Source organism: Macaca mulatta, chromosome 10 (assembly GCF_049350105.2).
Source record: "Macaca mulatta isolate MMU2019108-1 chromosome 10, T2T-MMU8v2.0, whole genome shotgun sequence".
Lineage (NCBI taxonomy): Eukaryota > Metazoa > Chordata > Mammalia > Primates > Cercopithecidae > Macaca > Macaca mulatta.
In genome coordinates this window covers 16,500,881-16,516,478 of record NC_133415.1, presented here as the reverse complement: position 1 = coordinate 16,516,478, position 15,598 = coordinate 16,500,881, and the positions used below count along the sequence as shown (strand labels likewise).

Genomic DNA, 15,598 nt, shown 5'->3' with positions numbered 1-15,598 from the left:
AGGGTTTTTGAATTTTATTGAAGGCCTTTTCTGCATCTATCGAGATAATCATGCGGTTTTTGTCATTGGTTTCTGTTTATGTGATGAGTTACGTTTATTGATTTGTATATGTTGAACCAGCCTTACCTCCCAGGTATGAAGCCAACTTGATTGTGGTGGATAAGCTTTTTGATGTGCTGCTGGATTCGGTTTGCCAGTATTTTATTGAGGATTTTCACATCGATGTTTATCAGAGATACTGGCCTGAAATTTTATTTTTTTGTTGTGTGTCTGCCACATTTTGGTATCAGGATGATGCTGGCCCATAAAATGAGTTACAGAGGAGTCCCTCTTTTCTATTGTTTGGAATCGTTTCAGAAGAAATGGTACCAGTTCCTCTTTGTACCTCTGGTAGAACTGGGCTGTGAATCCGTCTGGTCCTGGGCTGTTGTTTTTTTTTGTTTTTTTTTGTTTTGTTTTGGTTGGTAAACTATTAATGACTGCTTCAATTTCAGAACTTGTTATTGGTCGATTCAGAGATTCGACTTCCTGGTTTAGTCTTTGGAGGGTGTATGTGTCCAAGAATTTATCCATTTCTTCTAAATTTTCTAGTTTATTTGTGTAGAGATGTTTGTAGTATTCTCTGATGGTAGTTTGTATTTCTGTGAGATCACTGGTGTTATCTCCTTTACAGTTTGTATTATGTCTATTTGATTCTTCTCTCTTTTCCTCGTTATTAGTCTGTCTAGGGGGTCTATCTATTTTGTTAATTTTTTCAAAAAACCAGCTCATGGATTATTTGATTTTTTTTGAAGGCGTTTTTATGTCTCTATCCCTTCAGTTCTGCTCTGATCTTAGTTATTTCTTGTCTTCCGCTAGCTTTTGAATGTGTTTGCTCTTGCTTCACCATTGCTTTTGATTGTGATGTTAGGGTGTCAATTTTGGATCTTTTCTTTCTCCGGCATTTAGTGCTATAAATTTCCCTCTACACACAGCTTTAAATGTGTCCCAGAGATTTTAGTATGTTGTGTCTTTGTTCTCATTGGTTTCAAAGAACATCTTTATTTCTGCCTTCATTTTGTTATTTGCCCAGTTGTCATTCAGAAGCAGGTTGTTGAGTTTCCAAGTAGTTGTGCGGATTTGAGTGAGTTTCTTAATCCTGAGTTCTAATTTGATTGCACTGTGGTCTGAGAGACTGTTTGTTATGATTTCCATTGTTTGCATTTGCTGAGCAGTGTTTTACTTCCAATTATGTGATCAATTTTAGAATAAGTGCTATTTGGTGCTGAGAAGAATGTATATTCTGTTGATTTGGGGTGGAGAGTTCTGTAGGTGTCTTTTAGGTCTGCTTGGTCCAGAACTGAGTTCAGATACTGAACATCCTTGTTAATTTTCTGTCTCGTTGATCTGTCTAATATTGACAGTGGGGTGTTAAAGTCTCCCACTATTATTGTGTGAAAGTCTAAGTCTCTTTGTAGGTCTCTAAGAACTTGCTTTATGAATCTGGGCGCTGCTATATTGGGTGCATAAATATTTAGGATAGTTAAACTTCTTGTTGCATTGATCCCTTTACCATTATGTAATGCCCTTCTTTGTCTTATTTGATCTTTGTTGTTTAAAAGTCTGTGTTATCAGAGAATAAAGATTGCAACCTTTTTTTTTTTTTTTTTTTTTTTTTGCTTTCCATTTGCTTGGTAAATATTCCTCCATTCCTTTATTTTAAGCCTATCTGTGTCTTTTCACATGAGATGGGTCTCCTGAATACAGCACAAGGAGGATCTTGACTCTTTATCCAATTTGCCAGTCTGGGTCTTTTACTTGGGGCATTTAGCCCATTTACATTTAAGGTTAATATTGTTATATGTGAATTTGATCCTGTCATTATGATGCTACCTGGTGATTTTGCCCGTTCATTGATGCAGTTTCTTCATAGTGCCAAGGGTCTTTACAATTTGGTATGTTTTTGCAGTGGCTGGTACCAGTTTTTCCTTTCCATATTCAGTGCTTCCTTCAGGAGCTCCTGTAAGGCAGGCCTGGTGGTAACAAAATCTCTCAGCATTTGCTTTTATGTAAAGGATTTTATTTATCCTTCACTTATGAAGCTTAGTTTGGCTGGATATGAAATTCTAGGTTGAAAGTTCTTTTCTTTAAAAATGTTGAATATTGGCCCCCAGTCTCTTCAGGCTTGTAGAGTTTCTGTAGAGAGATCTGCTGTTAGTCTGATGGGCTTCCCTTTATGGGTAACCCGACCTTTCTCTCTGGCTGACCTTAACATTTTTTCCTTCATTTTAACCTTGGTGAATCTGACAATTATGTGTCTTGGGGTTGCTCTTCTCGAGGAGTATCTTTGTGGTGTTCTCTGTATTTCCTGAATTTGAGCATTGACCTGTCTTGCTAGGTTGGGGAAGTTCTCCTGGATAATATCCTGAAGAGTGTTTTCCAACTTGTTTCCATTTTCCCCGTCACTTTCGGGTATACCAATCAAACATAGGTTTGGTCTTTTCACATAGTCCCATATTTCTTGGAGGCTTTGTTCATTCCTTTATATTCTTTTTTCTCTAATCTTGTCTTCATGCTTTATTTCATTAAGTTGATCTTCAATCTCTGATATCCTTTCTTTCTTCCATTTGACCAATTCAGTTACTGATACTTGTGTATGCTTCACGAACTTCTCCTGCTGTGTTTTTCAGTTCCATCAGGTCATTTGTGTTCTTCTCTAAACTGGTTATTCTAGTTAGCAATTCCTCTAACCTTTTATCAGGGTTCTTCACTTCCTTGCATTTGGTTTCAACATGCTCCTTTAGCTCAGAGGAGTTTGTTATTACCCATCTTCTGAAGCCTACTTCTGTCAAGTTGTCAAACTCATTCTCCGTCCAGTTTTGTTCTCTTGCTGGGGAGGAGTTGTGATCCTTTGGAGGAGAAGAGGCATTCTGGTTTTTGGAATTTTCAGCCTTTTTGCGCTGGTTTTTCCTCATCTTTGTGGATTTATCTACCTTTGGTTTTTGATGTTGGTGACTTTCAGGTGGGGTTTTTGTGTGGACATCCTTTTTGTTGATGTTGATGCAATTTCTTTCTGTTTGTTAGTTTTCCTTCTAACAGTCAGTCCCCTCTGCTGCAGGTCTGCTGGAATTTGCTGGAAGTCCACTCCAGACCCTGTTTGCCTGGGTATCACCAGCAGAGGCTGCAGAACAGCAAAGATTACTGCCTGTTCCTTCTTCTGGAAGCTTCATCCCAGAGGGGCACCCACCAGATGCCACCCAGAGCTCTCCTGTATGAGGTGTCTATCGACCACTGCTGGGAGGTGACTCCCAGTCAGGAGGCATGGGGGTCAGGGACCCACTTGAGGAGGCAGTCTGTCCCTTAGCAGAGCTCAAGCCCTGTGCTGGGACCGGTGCTCTCTTCAGAGCCTCCAGGCAGGAAATTTTAAGTCTGCTGAAGTTGTATCCACAACCACCCCTTTCCCCAGGTGTTCTGTCCCAGCGAAATGGGCTTTTTATCTATAAGCCCCTGACTGGAGCTGCTGCCTTTCTTTCAGAGATACCCTGCCTAGAAAGGAAGAATCTAGAGAGGCAGTCTGGCTACAGTGGTTTGCCAAGTTGCGGTGGGCTCCAGCCAGTTCGAACTTTGCGTTGGCGTTGTTTACACTGTGAGGGGAAAACCACCTACTCAAGCCTCAGTAATGGCAGACACCCCTCACCCCATGAATCTTGAGTGTCCCAGGTCAACTTCAGCCTGCTGTGCTGGCAGTGAGAATTTCAAGCCAGTGGATCTTAGCTTGCTGGGCTCCCTCGCGGTGGGAACTGCTGAGGTAGACCACTTGGCTCCCTGGCTTCAGCCTTCTTTCCAGGGCAGTGAATGGTTCTGTCTCGCTGGCATTCCAGGTGCCACTGGGGTATGAAAAAAAACTCCTGCAGCTAGCTCGGTATCTGCCCAAAGGGCCACCCAGTTTTGTGCTTGAAACCCAGGGCCCTGGTGGTGTAGGCACCCAAGGGAATCTCCTGGTCTGTAAGTTGCAAAGACTGTGGGAAAAGCATAGTATGTGGGCTGGAATGCACCATTCCTCTTGGCACAGTCCCTCACGGCTTCCCTTGGCTAGTGGAGGTAGTTCCCTGACCCCTTGTGCTTCCCAGGGTAGGCGACGTCCCACCCTGCTTCAGCTCACCTTCCATGGGCTACACCCACTGTCTAACCAGTTCCAGTGAGATTAACTGGGTACCTCAGTTGGAAATGCAGAAATCACCTACCTTCTGCACTGATGTCGCTGGGAGTCTCAGACCAGAGCTGTTCCTATTCGGCCATCTTGCCAGCCACCAACTTAGTAAAATTTTAACACGTGCCTTGAATTGTGTTCAGCACTTTTACACTCATTACTGTATCTTTAAAACACAGTCTGAGACACCAAGCATCCTCCCAGCAATGCCAGCAGCTCACTTTGTGACATCGAACCGTACAATGCTCCTGGCCTCTCCATCTGCAGAGTGGGCACAGACTCCTATAATTAATTGAAAGAGATAATGTCTAAGAGAGCTCCCAGATCCATGATTCTTTTCTCTTGAGCACAACATTTCAATGACTCTTCTGGGCTCAACTGTCTTCTCTGTAAAACAGGTTTACCACCTTTCATTGAATTCAACACAGGATTCAACAAACATCAGCCGAAAGGCCCATTTTTGCACGGCCCATGTGCTAAGAATATTTCCTCACATTTTTAAATGGTAAAAAAAATCAAAAGAAGAATAACATTTCATGCCACATGAAAATTATGAAATTAAAATTCCATCAATAAAATGTTATTAGAACATAGCCACGCGTGTTTATTTAAGCAATATCTACGGTTGCACAGCAGCAGAGTTAAGTAGTTGCAATAGAGACTCGATGGCCTGGGAAGCCAAAAATATTTACTATTTGATCTTTTATGTAAGAAGATTGCTGACCCCCAATTTCATCCATCATCGTTTGTAAGACGCATGATTTCTATATACAAGTAAAGAAAAAAACCCTCCCAAATTAAACTAGACCTCAATGCTTTCATCATACTTAGATTTTTCTTAACTTTATATTTATAAAAGTTATTTAGGTTCTTTAAATGTAGAGCTGTATCACCTATCTCACTTGTGAATACATCAAAGAAAAAATATATGCAAAACAACTGGGTTAGGATATTCCTTAAGCATCTTCCTATTCAGCAACTAAATCTTCTGAATCACTTTCTGATTCAAAATCACGTTTGTCCTTGTTTTACACACAATGCTGTCCTCAGTGCCTCGGTGTAATGCAGCATTCCTTAAAAGAATGCTTTGCTATTGTCTTGGGATTTTCTTTCCAGCTGCTAGTACCTGTTCTGGAAGTTCTGATTTTAATGCACATGCTGTGACAACTACCTTATGACCGCTGCCAGGCCAGTGGCGATTTTAACAAATATCCCAATTTCAGAGGTGTTCAAATGTGGAGGGGAAATGACATGAATAAGAAATGTATTTGAAATTAGAACCATTGTCATCTGGCTGCCAGATAACAAAGAACAAAACAGATAAAAGTTCTGTCCTCGAGGAGATGCAAGGCCAATGATTTAGGAAGATAATAAACAAATAAGGGTTGTATCAGTGGGTGATGAGTGGGCGATGAGTGTGTCAAAGTAAAATAAGCAGAGTGGGAGAAAGAGGAAGGGGAGGAGGGGGAGGAGGAGAAGGATGAAGAGGACAGAGAGGAGGATGGAGCAGGAAGAGTTGGGGAAGAAACTGGAGAAGGAGAGGGGGTAGGAAGAGAAAAGAATGAAGAGGGGAGGAAAGGAGGAGAAGAAGAAAGAGAAGAAGAGAATGATGGGAAGGCACTATTGAGATGGGGTATTGTCAACCAAAAACAAGTCAGAGAAAAAATATCTCTAGATATGTTGCAATTATTAGGGAATTAGAAAAGAGAATTCTAACCGCCCCCCTGCCACCGCCCACTACACACAACACAGCTATGATCAGCCCATATGCATCTGAAGGGAAACTTTTATTGGCAAAAGGAGACATTCACATAAGCTGCTGGGAAACAGAGTTTACTGGTTTTGGAGACTCAAAGCCAGCATTGGAGTCAGTTCAATGGTAGAGGTGTTGTTACTGGGCAGGTGTTTCTTCCAGAGCATCTTATCTAAATTCACTGTCCTGACCCAGGGCTGTGGTTCCTGGCGGCAGCTGTGGGGTGGGGGGGTTCATCCTGGTGGTCTCTCGCTGTGAAAGCCCAGGTGGGCAGTGTTTCCTGGGGCTCTGAATCTCCATGGTCCTCAGTCACTCTGGAGACTGTGTTGAGGCAACAGAGAGATGGTTCCTTGGGCCCGAGGGCCTCAGTGGGCAGCCTCGGCAGCTCCTGTCTCTGTCTAATGAGGATGAAGATAGACAGGTCCCAGGATGCAGCAGGTGGCTGCTGGAGGCAGGGTAGATGCAGGACCCCACACCTGTCTCCAGAGATAATTACATTCCTCGTGGGAGGCAGGTTGGATTGGGGTTTCCCTGACTTGCAGCCAAAAGCATCCTAAGCGAATCACAAGGAGGGTCTGCTGGGCACAAGGTCCAGGGCAGAACAGCCAAGAATGTGGGGAAAGCCAAGATTTGGACAATCGAACACCAAAGAGGCCCAGGAGCCAGGCTCTCACCACCAGGATGACCTTGACAATCCCTGACTCAGGCAGCCCTCGTGGAAGGAGGGCAGGGCCCTGTACGAGTGCAGAGAAAGGACTCAGGATCTCAGGCCATTTCCTAGTGTGCAGCATGACAAGAGGCAAGGGTACCAGCCAGAGAGCACAGAAGTCCACGTGGAGCCTGAGGACCTGCACATACTAGCTGTGTCCCCTTAGGCAAGCCCACACCTCTCTCTAAATCAGTGCCTTCCTCTGCCACGTATGGACAGTAAAAGGACCTGCCTCTAGGGTTGCCACGTGGACAGATGAGATCATCCTTTCCAGGTGCTTTGCACAAGACTTGGCGATGTTGAGAAGGTGACAACTATGAATATGACTCAGCCTTATCTGTTGCCCTGTACTGCTGCCTGGTTGCCACACCCTGTCTGTCTGACTTTCAGGTGCAAGCTGGGGTGCCCTCTCCTCCAGGAAGTCTTCCCAGCTGTCCTCCCACTGCAGGTCTAGGTAGATGTCTTCTCTGTGCTTCCATCTACCGTGCTTTTAAAATCTGCCTCTCCAACACCTGTTACGGTACATGGCACCTTGTAGGTACTCAACAATTGTTGAATAAACAAACTGAGAAAGCAGGGACTGGGTTCCAGGAACAAGGCAGAGGCTTATTTACCAAAACCAAGGACCAACGGACGAGTGGTGGGCAGGACCTGGTGCTGAATTTCCTGATTTCTTTTCCTGCACACTCCAGGTTGTATTGGTCTCAGAGGTGATTTCCATTCACGCAACAAATGTTACTAAGCTCCTACTGTATTCCACACTCTGTTCTTGGCATAAAGATGCAGCACTGAACAAGATAATCATAATTCCTGATCTCTTAGAACTTGTTATGTTCTAGTGGCAGAAACAGACACACAAGGAAATACATAAAGTACGAGATAATTTCCAAGAAAGGTATTGAGAAGGTAAGACATGAATGCAGTGAGAGAGGGATTGGGGCAAGGAGCTCCTTTAAACAGGGTAGTCAGGGAAGACATTTGAACAGAAATTGGCATGAATGATGAGAGGGAAGGAAGCCAGGCCACGACCTGAAAAAGGACTTTCAGCAGAGAGGGAACAGGCCCAGTGCAATGGTCCGGAGGCAGGATCAAGCCTGATGTGTTAGAGACACAAAAAGAAGCCAGGGAGGTTGAGCTTGGGGAACAAGAGGAAAGGATGGTAGGAAGGTGGAAGGCAGGGGCCAAAGGGAGAAGAGGGAGTCCAGAGAGGATGCTGTCATGACTGTCCAGGTGGAAGATGGTGATGGTTTGGACAAAAGCCATGGAGGGAACTGGGACTGGAACATATTTTGGAAGTAGAGTCCACAGGACCTTGTGACCTTATTTGGAAATAGGATTCCTGCAGATGCAAGTTAACATGACGTCTTTAGGATGGGCCCCAATCCAATATGGCTAGTGTCCCAATAAGAAGAGGAGAAGAGACACAGAGACAGACACACAGAGAGAAGGCCATGTGATGAGAAAGGCAGAGATGGGAGTGATGTAGCTACAAGCCAACCAACATCAAGGACTGCTGGGAACAGCAGGAGCTGAGAGAGCATACAGGGGTAGTCAGATGGTCTTAACTGGGAGACCAAAGACGGGGCTATTTTCTTTCCAGCTTTGCCCTGGGTTGGCCCTGGCTGAGCACCCACACCCTGAGCCCTGCTCCAGGAATGTCTACAGCTTGTCCCACAGCTGGTCATCAATCGTGGATGGGAGATTCCTGCCCTGGCATGGTTTGTCCTTTCTCCCTGCCTTCTGTGTCTACCACTCGCATGTGAAGTTACGCATTATCGCCATGCTAGCTCTTTCCTTGAGGATGTCTGCGTCTCCCATCTGTCAGAAGGCACCTCTTATTAGTACAAACAAAGAAAATACCAATAGCACCGCCCACTGTTTATGATTTGCAAAGGGACTTTATTTACTTTGTCTCTCCTTTGAGCCTCAGAAGTATTAATAATAGCTAATATTTATCGAGTACTTACAAGGCTCTGGCACCAAGCTAAGGGCTTTACTTACAGTGATGAGTTCAGTCACATCCTCCAAAAAAAAAGAGCGTTGAAGTTCTAACCTCCAGAACCCGTGAGTGTGACCTTATTTGGAAATAGGATTCTTGCAGATGCAACCAAGTTAAAATGAGGTCATTAGGATGAGCCTTAATCCAATATGACTGGTGTCCTTAGAAGAGGAGAAGAGACACAGAGGCAAACACACAGAGGAAAGGCCATATAACAACAGAGGCAGAGATTGGAGTGATGCAGCTGCAAGCGTATGAATGTCAAGGATTGCTGGGAACACCAGGAGATAAGAGAAAGGCACAGAGTAGATCCCCACCTATAGTCTTGCTATGGTTTGAATGTTTTTATCTCCTCTAAAACTCAGGTGGAAACTTAATCCCCAATGCAACTGCATTGGGAGGTGGGAACTAATGGATGCTGTTTAGATCATGAGGGCAGAAGCCTCATGGATTCATGCTTCTATAAAAAGGGCTTTCAGGAGGGAATTTCTCTCTGTCTCTCTCTCTCTCTCCTGCCATGTGAAGACTCAGGGTTTATCCTCTATTGCCCCTTCTACCTTCCACCACGTGAGGATGCAACAAGAAGGTCTTCACCAGACACCAGTACCTTGATCTTGGATTTCCCAGCCTCCACAACTGTGAGAAATACATTTCTGTTCTTCAAAAAATAACCAAGTCTGTGGTATCCAGTTATAACAGCACAAAATGGACTAAAATCAGCCTCCATAAAGAGCATGGCCCCGGCAACACCTTGATTTTGGACTTTCAGCCTTGGGAAATTAATGTTTGTTGTTTTAGAGAGAATTAATTTTTGTTGTTTTAAGTCACTTTGTTGGTAGCCATCTGTTTCAGCAGCCCTAGGAGGGTGTGACCAAGGACAGCTGGGGACTTGGTAGTGTTTTTTAAGGTGCCACAGGCCAGGGCTAATGGGCAGTATCTTAGTCCATTCCTGCTGCTGTAACAAAATACCACAGACTGGGTAATTTATAAATAATAGAAATGTATTTCTCACAGCCCTGAAGGCTTGGAAGGCCAAGATCAAGACATCAGCAGTTTCAGTATCTGGTGAGGGCTCAGTCTCTGCTTCTAAGATGTTGCTTTAAATACCACATTCTCCAAAAAGGATGAATGCTATGTCCTCACATGGTAGAAGAGATGGAAGGGCAGGAGGGCCTAGCTAGCTCTCTCCAGTCCTTCCATGATGTCACCAATCTCATCCATAAAGGCAGAGCTCTCATTCCTAATCACCTCCTAAAAGCCCCACCTCTTAATCCTATACACCTTGGTGATTACGTTTCAACTTATACGTTTGAGAGGACACATTCAGATCATAACAGACAGGAAACCACCCACTGGTTGGCTTCTCACCAGAGGCTGTTCATTTATAAGTCTCCTACATATCACCAGCAGGGAAGGGCTCTGCCGGTGTGGAAGCCACTTGCTCACAGCCATGCCCTAGGAGCCAGAAGACAGGAAAGCACAGGAACCACGAAAAGAAGCCTTTTCCTCCAGCGCCCCCTACTGCCAAGGCCTAGCATTGTGCTAGCTGGCAAAGGAGAACAGTTCACAGGGTCCCACTCCACTGTCACACAGCAGGGCAAAGGAGGATGAATTGGGGCCAAAACACAATCAGGTAATGCCTGGCACACCTCCAGATCAGAGGAAACAGACAGTTCCACAGCATATTCAACACCCTCCATGATTAACTGCCTGTCACCTCTTCAGTTCCATCTCTCACCACACCCTTTTGTACACGGCAGGCTCCATGAGCAACTTACAATTCCCCCAACAAGGCAAGCTGCTCGATGCTTTTCCCAACGCAAGCAGTACCCACTCCCTGGGATGCCTTACCCCCTCCTCCCAGTCAACCTCCATCATATCTAAAGGCACGTTTTGAATACCTATGATGTTCCAGTCACTATACTGAGACTCCTTTATACATTATCTCATTTAATCTCGTGTGCTGACCCTGTTGAGGAAGTGCACGCAGCCCCACTTCACAGGCCAGGAAACTGAGGTTCAGAAGTTCAGGGTAAATGAAACAAGACGTATTAGTCTGTTTCCATGCTGTTGATAAAGACATACCTGAAACTGGGCAATTTACAAAAGAAAGAGGTTTAATTGGACATACAGTTCCACATGGCCAGGGAGGCCTCACAATCATGGCGAAAGGCAAGGAGGAGCAAGTCACGTCTTACATGGATGGCAGCAGGCAAAAAGAGAGCTTGTGCAGGGAAACCCCCATTTTTAAACCATCAGATCTCATGAGACTCATTCACTATCAAGAGAACAACACAGGAAAGATGCACTCCCATGATTCAATCACCTCCCACTGGGTTCCTCCCATGACACATGGGAATTGTGTGAGTTCCAATTCAAGATGAGATTTGGGTGGGGACACAGCCAAACCGTATCACAAGATCACTCAGCAAATAAAGGATGGAGCTGGAATTCAAGCACTCTTCCCCTCATGCCCCTCCCAGGGGCTCAGGGATATCATCCTGTGGCAGAACTTGGTGTCCACCTTGTCCTAGCCAAGGTCATGTGGCAGGGAGTGTCACACCTGGATTCAGCCCAGGTGTGCTGGCCTGCAGAGTTCTACCACCCTAAATCACACTCATTCCTCTGTTTATTCTAACCCCAGACCATGGGATGGCTCTTCTTTAACTCTGCCTTCCAGTTCCAGAACAGCAGGGGTTTGGGGACCATCTACCAGTGATCACAAGGCCCATTTTCAGTATTATGGTTTTGCAGAATTTTTTTAAAATATAAAATTTGAATCACATCTTGAGACATACCCAGGGAGTTATATGCCAAATAAAAAATTCAAAATGAGCAAAGGTAACTGCCTCAGAAAGCATTCTGACCACATCCCTCTCTCGTATAAAATTCCCAGGCATCCTGTTGTCACTTAAATTCCCATTTCCTGGGTTACTGATGAGGTTGAGCATATTTTCTTATGCTATTAATCATTTTCATTTCCTCCAGAGTCCATTTGAACCCCAAGACTGTCTCCCGAAGTCCTAACGGAGTCATCTTGCACAGAGTGGGGAGATTGGAAGGAGATGTTCAGACAAGTAGGAAAAAGGCATAGTAGGGGAACTGGGGGATGGGAATGGAGCCAAGGCAGAGGCAGAGGCACAGGCCCATTTCTCAGTCTCTGAGTCTGGCTGCACCTCTTCCTCCAGGTTTATTCCCTCTCCTCCCCACACCCTGCTCTGCCCCCTCTCATCTCCCCCAGATTGTCCACGATCAGGCAGGTTGTGCTCTGCACCGGAGCACCAGCTGAATGAGCCAGCTAAACCCTCTCTCACTCTGTTTATCAAGCGCTGCACCCTCAGGGCTACATCTGCTCTGAGGGGAGCCTTTTTCTGACTAGTCACAGGCTCTGCACTGTAGCCAGCAGCAGTTCTGGAAGCACAAGAGGGAATGATGCAGGGGGTCCATATTCATGGGGTTTTTTTGGTTGTTGTTGTTTTTGAGATGGAGTCTAGCTCTGTTACCCAGGCTAGAGTGCAATGGCACAATCTTGGCTCACTGAGACCTCTGCCTCCCAAGCTCAAGCAATTCTCCTCAGTCTCCCCAGTAGCTGGGATTACAGGCGTATGCCACCATTCCCCGCTAATTTTTGTATCTTTAGTAGAGACAAGGTTTCACCATGTTCATCAGGCTGATCTCCAACTCCTGACCTCAAGTGATCTGCCTGCCTCGGCCTCCCAAAATCCTGGGATTACAGGTGTGAGTCACTGCACCTGGCCCATTTTCTATTTCTTTAGCCAAGACCCTACACATGAACCTGAACCCCAAACCATCTAGGGAAGCCATAGGGAAAGAAAAGGGGTCTCCTGACCAACACAGACTGGCTGTTCAATGCGCATGACACCCTTGAAAATGATTCCTGGATAAGCCAAAAACATAATCCACTTACTCAACTTCCAGGGGCCAGGCCAGGAGGTGGCCAGCCAGGGTTGAGCAATCCAGAGGCGTGCGTGGGCCGCGGCGCGGACAGATGCTGCTCTGGTTTATTTCCTATTAGCTTTGTAATGTAATACACTGTGTGTAATTGGTACATGAATCAAGAGACACACTCCCTCTACATTCTGCAGGGCTCTGCTGGAAAACTCACTGTGTTCTCTGCCTCAATCTGGCTCCTCTCCATCTGGTCAACCTGACATTTCTGAGATGGTGAAGAAGCTACTCTGCTGCAGCTCCTAAATTGGGGAATGACATATCCTGGAGTTTTCGTAAGTAGCAGTGATCAAATCATCAGATAGCCATCGTTCCTTTTCACTCCTAGAAAACAAGCCTGTTTCCAACTGTAAGGAATTGGAGAACCCAGGCAGCAGCCAATGGGAACAGATGCTGGTAGACTGTGTCCAGGGTGATCTCACTTCCTGCCTCCACCACCACTCTGGCCACCTCCCAACCAAACTCTGCCATCCTTCTCCATGGTCCCCCTTCAGCTAATCTTTCTACATTCTGTTGTTTGTTTGTTTGTTTGTTTGTTTTTGAGACGGAGTCTCGCTCTGTCGCCCAGGCTGGAGTGCAGTGGCGCGATCTCGGCTCACTGCAAGCTTCGCCTCCCGGGTTCATGCCATTCTCCTGCCTCAGCCTCCCGGGTGACTGGGACTACAGGTGCACACTGCCACTCCCGGCTAATTTTTTTTATTAGTAGTAGTAGTAGTAGAGATGGGGTTTCACCGTCTTAGCCAGGATGGTCTCCATCTCCTGACCTCATGATCTGCCCGCCTCCGCCTCCCAAAGTGCTGGAATTACAGGCATGAGTCACCGCGCCCGGAATCTGAATTCTTAAGGAAGTAGTGCAGGACAGTGCAAAATGCCTAGGTTTTGGAGACCCACCAACCCAAATTTGAACCTAGATCTGAGCACCTAGGCCAAGTGACTTCACCCCCCCATACCTCAGTTTCTTCATCTGTAAAATGGGTATGACAATACCTTTCTCCTTGGCTTACAGTAAAGACTAATTAAATCTCCCAGAAGGCCTAGCACAGAGTTTGTACTCGACAAATGTTAATTTGACGCCTCCACCTACACTCTTGGTCCCCAGCCCTGGCCCTGCCCCATCAAACTGTCGTGATTGGCTTTTCATGATGGCAAAGAATGAATACAGGATACAGCCTGGGGTGAGGCCCAGGCTTTCACTTTAAACGCAGAGCTGTGAATTTACTAGGGCTGCCTAGAGCAGTTCTCATGTTCTAGGCATCCCTAGTAAATTCCTTCCACGGCCAAACATCAATTCCTTTCATGGCCAAACTTAATAATGAAGTGGCCAGCTTGCTCAAATGTCCCACCCTATTTAACACTTATGCATCTCTATCATGGCTCATCACACCCTTGGGTCAATCATCAGTCAGTCTTACAGACTGTGGGACTTTAACATCCCATAATGGTGTACACAAGAAATGCAGATTAATGTCATTTGTAAATGCAAATCTCACATGAGGTCAGTGAAAGTGATATTAGCGTATGGCTCACGACATACACAAAGTCTCTGACAAATGAGTGGTTAAGCAGCAGACGGTGTGGTTCCAAGTCCCTGCTCCCCACTTACTAGCTGCACATCTATGAACAACGTACTTAACTTCTCTATGCCTCAATTTCCTTAGACCATGTGCACCACAGGCCAGGTGCGGTGACTCACGCCTGTAATCCCAGCACTTTGGGAGGCCGAGACAGGCGATCACCTGAGGTCAGGTGTTCACGACCAGCCTGGCCAACATGGAGAAACCCTGTCTCTACTAAAAATAGAAAAATTAGCCTAGTGTGGTGGTACATGGCTGTAATCCCAGCTACTCAGGAGGCTGAGGCAGGAGGATTGCTTGAACCTGGGAGACGGAGGTTACAGTGAGCTGAGATCACGCCACTGCACTCCAACCTGGGTGATAGAGTGAGACTTCATCTCAAAAAGAAAAAAAAAACAAACCAAAACAAAAAACATGTGCACCACAATATGACCTATCACGTTGAGTCGCAGTAAAAATAAATCCATGAACACGTATGAAAAGCCTGGCACAGGGTGAGCTCTCAAAAACTGCTAGTTATTAGTAGCTATGTAGAAGGGTTAGGCCTGTTAATAATTAACAAAGAGAAAAATCAATGAGGATAATGAATAAGTACCCCAAAAGAGAATAATTTCAATATCAAAGTACTACGAAAAACCCTTAGGAAAACTTACGAAACCCTCAAGCATTTTTGCAAGAAAAAAAAAATGACCCTCTTTATAGCTGTCTTATGAAAATATAATAATAAGTGAAGGTTGTCCTAACACACCGTTATGCCATCTTGTCAGAAAAATTCTACCAAAAAGAGAGTGATTCATTCTGTGTTCACTCTAAAAATTAGTGCACAATTTAAATCCTAATAAAACAGTGTTAAACACAAGATGCAATTAACTTACTTTCATTATATTTAGCTGTATATTTCAGTGACAGGTTGGTAGTAGCCAAGAGGATGAGGGACTCATAAGGGTTGCATTATACAGAGATGGAACTGATATTCCAATGGGTAACTGGAAGCTTATGAAAGAAATACATTCATACTTGTATGGCCAGAGAGGTGACCCAGGCCAGGAAAAATTGAATCAAGAGCCTTTCTTTCCTTCTTTTGATCAATAAATATCTGTTGTGCCAAATACCATGCTAGATGCTTGGAATACAGCTGTGAACAAAGAGATTAAAAATCCTGATTCTCATGGCCCCTAATTCAGCTTGATGGAAGGGACAGGGGGATAAGACCTAAACCATGAACATATTCAGTAAGTAAATTAAATAGCATGTTGGAAGGGGACTAGTGTTATAAAAAAACGAAAAGGAGGCCATGCGCCTTGGCTTACTCCCGTAATCCCCGCACTCTGGGAGGCCAAGGTGGGAGAGTCACCTGGGGTCAGGAGTTCGAGACCAGCCTGGCCAACATGGTAAAAACCCATCT

At 45.1% G+C, this 15,598-nt stretch overlaps 1 long non-coding RNA gene across 1 annotated transcript in view; it reads right to left on the bottom strand.

Annotated features, from left to right (window-relative positions):
- LOC144331763 (uncharacterized) overlaps positions 1-15,598 on the bottom strand; it is a 57,514-nt gene that overhangs the window by 13,946 nt on the left and 27,970 nt on the right. Inside the window, exon 3 of the long non-coding RNA XR_013399184.1 lies at positions 4,224-4,471. This is a non-coding gene — a long non-coding RNA (uncharacterized LOC144331763). The remainder of the gene's footprint in view (positions 1-4,223; positions 4,472-15,598) is intronic.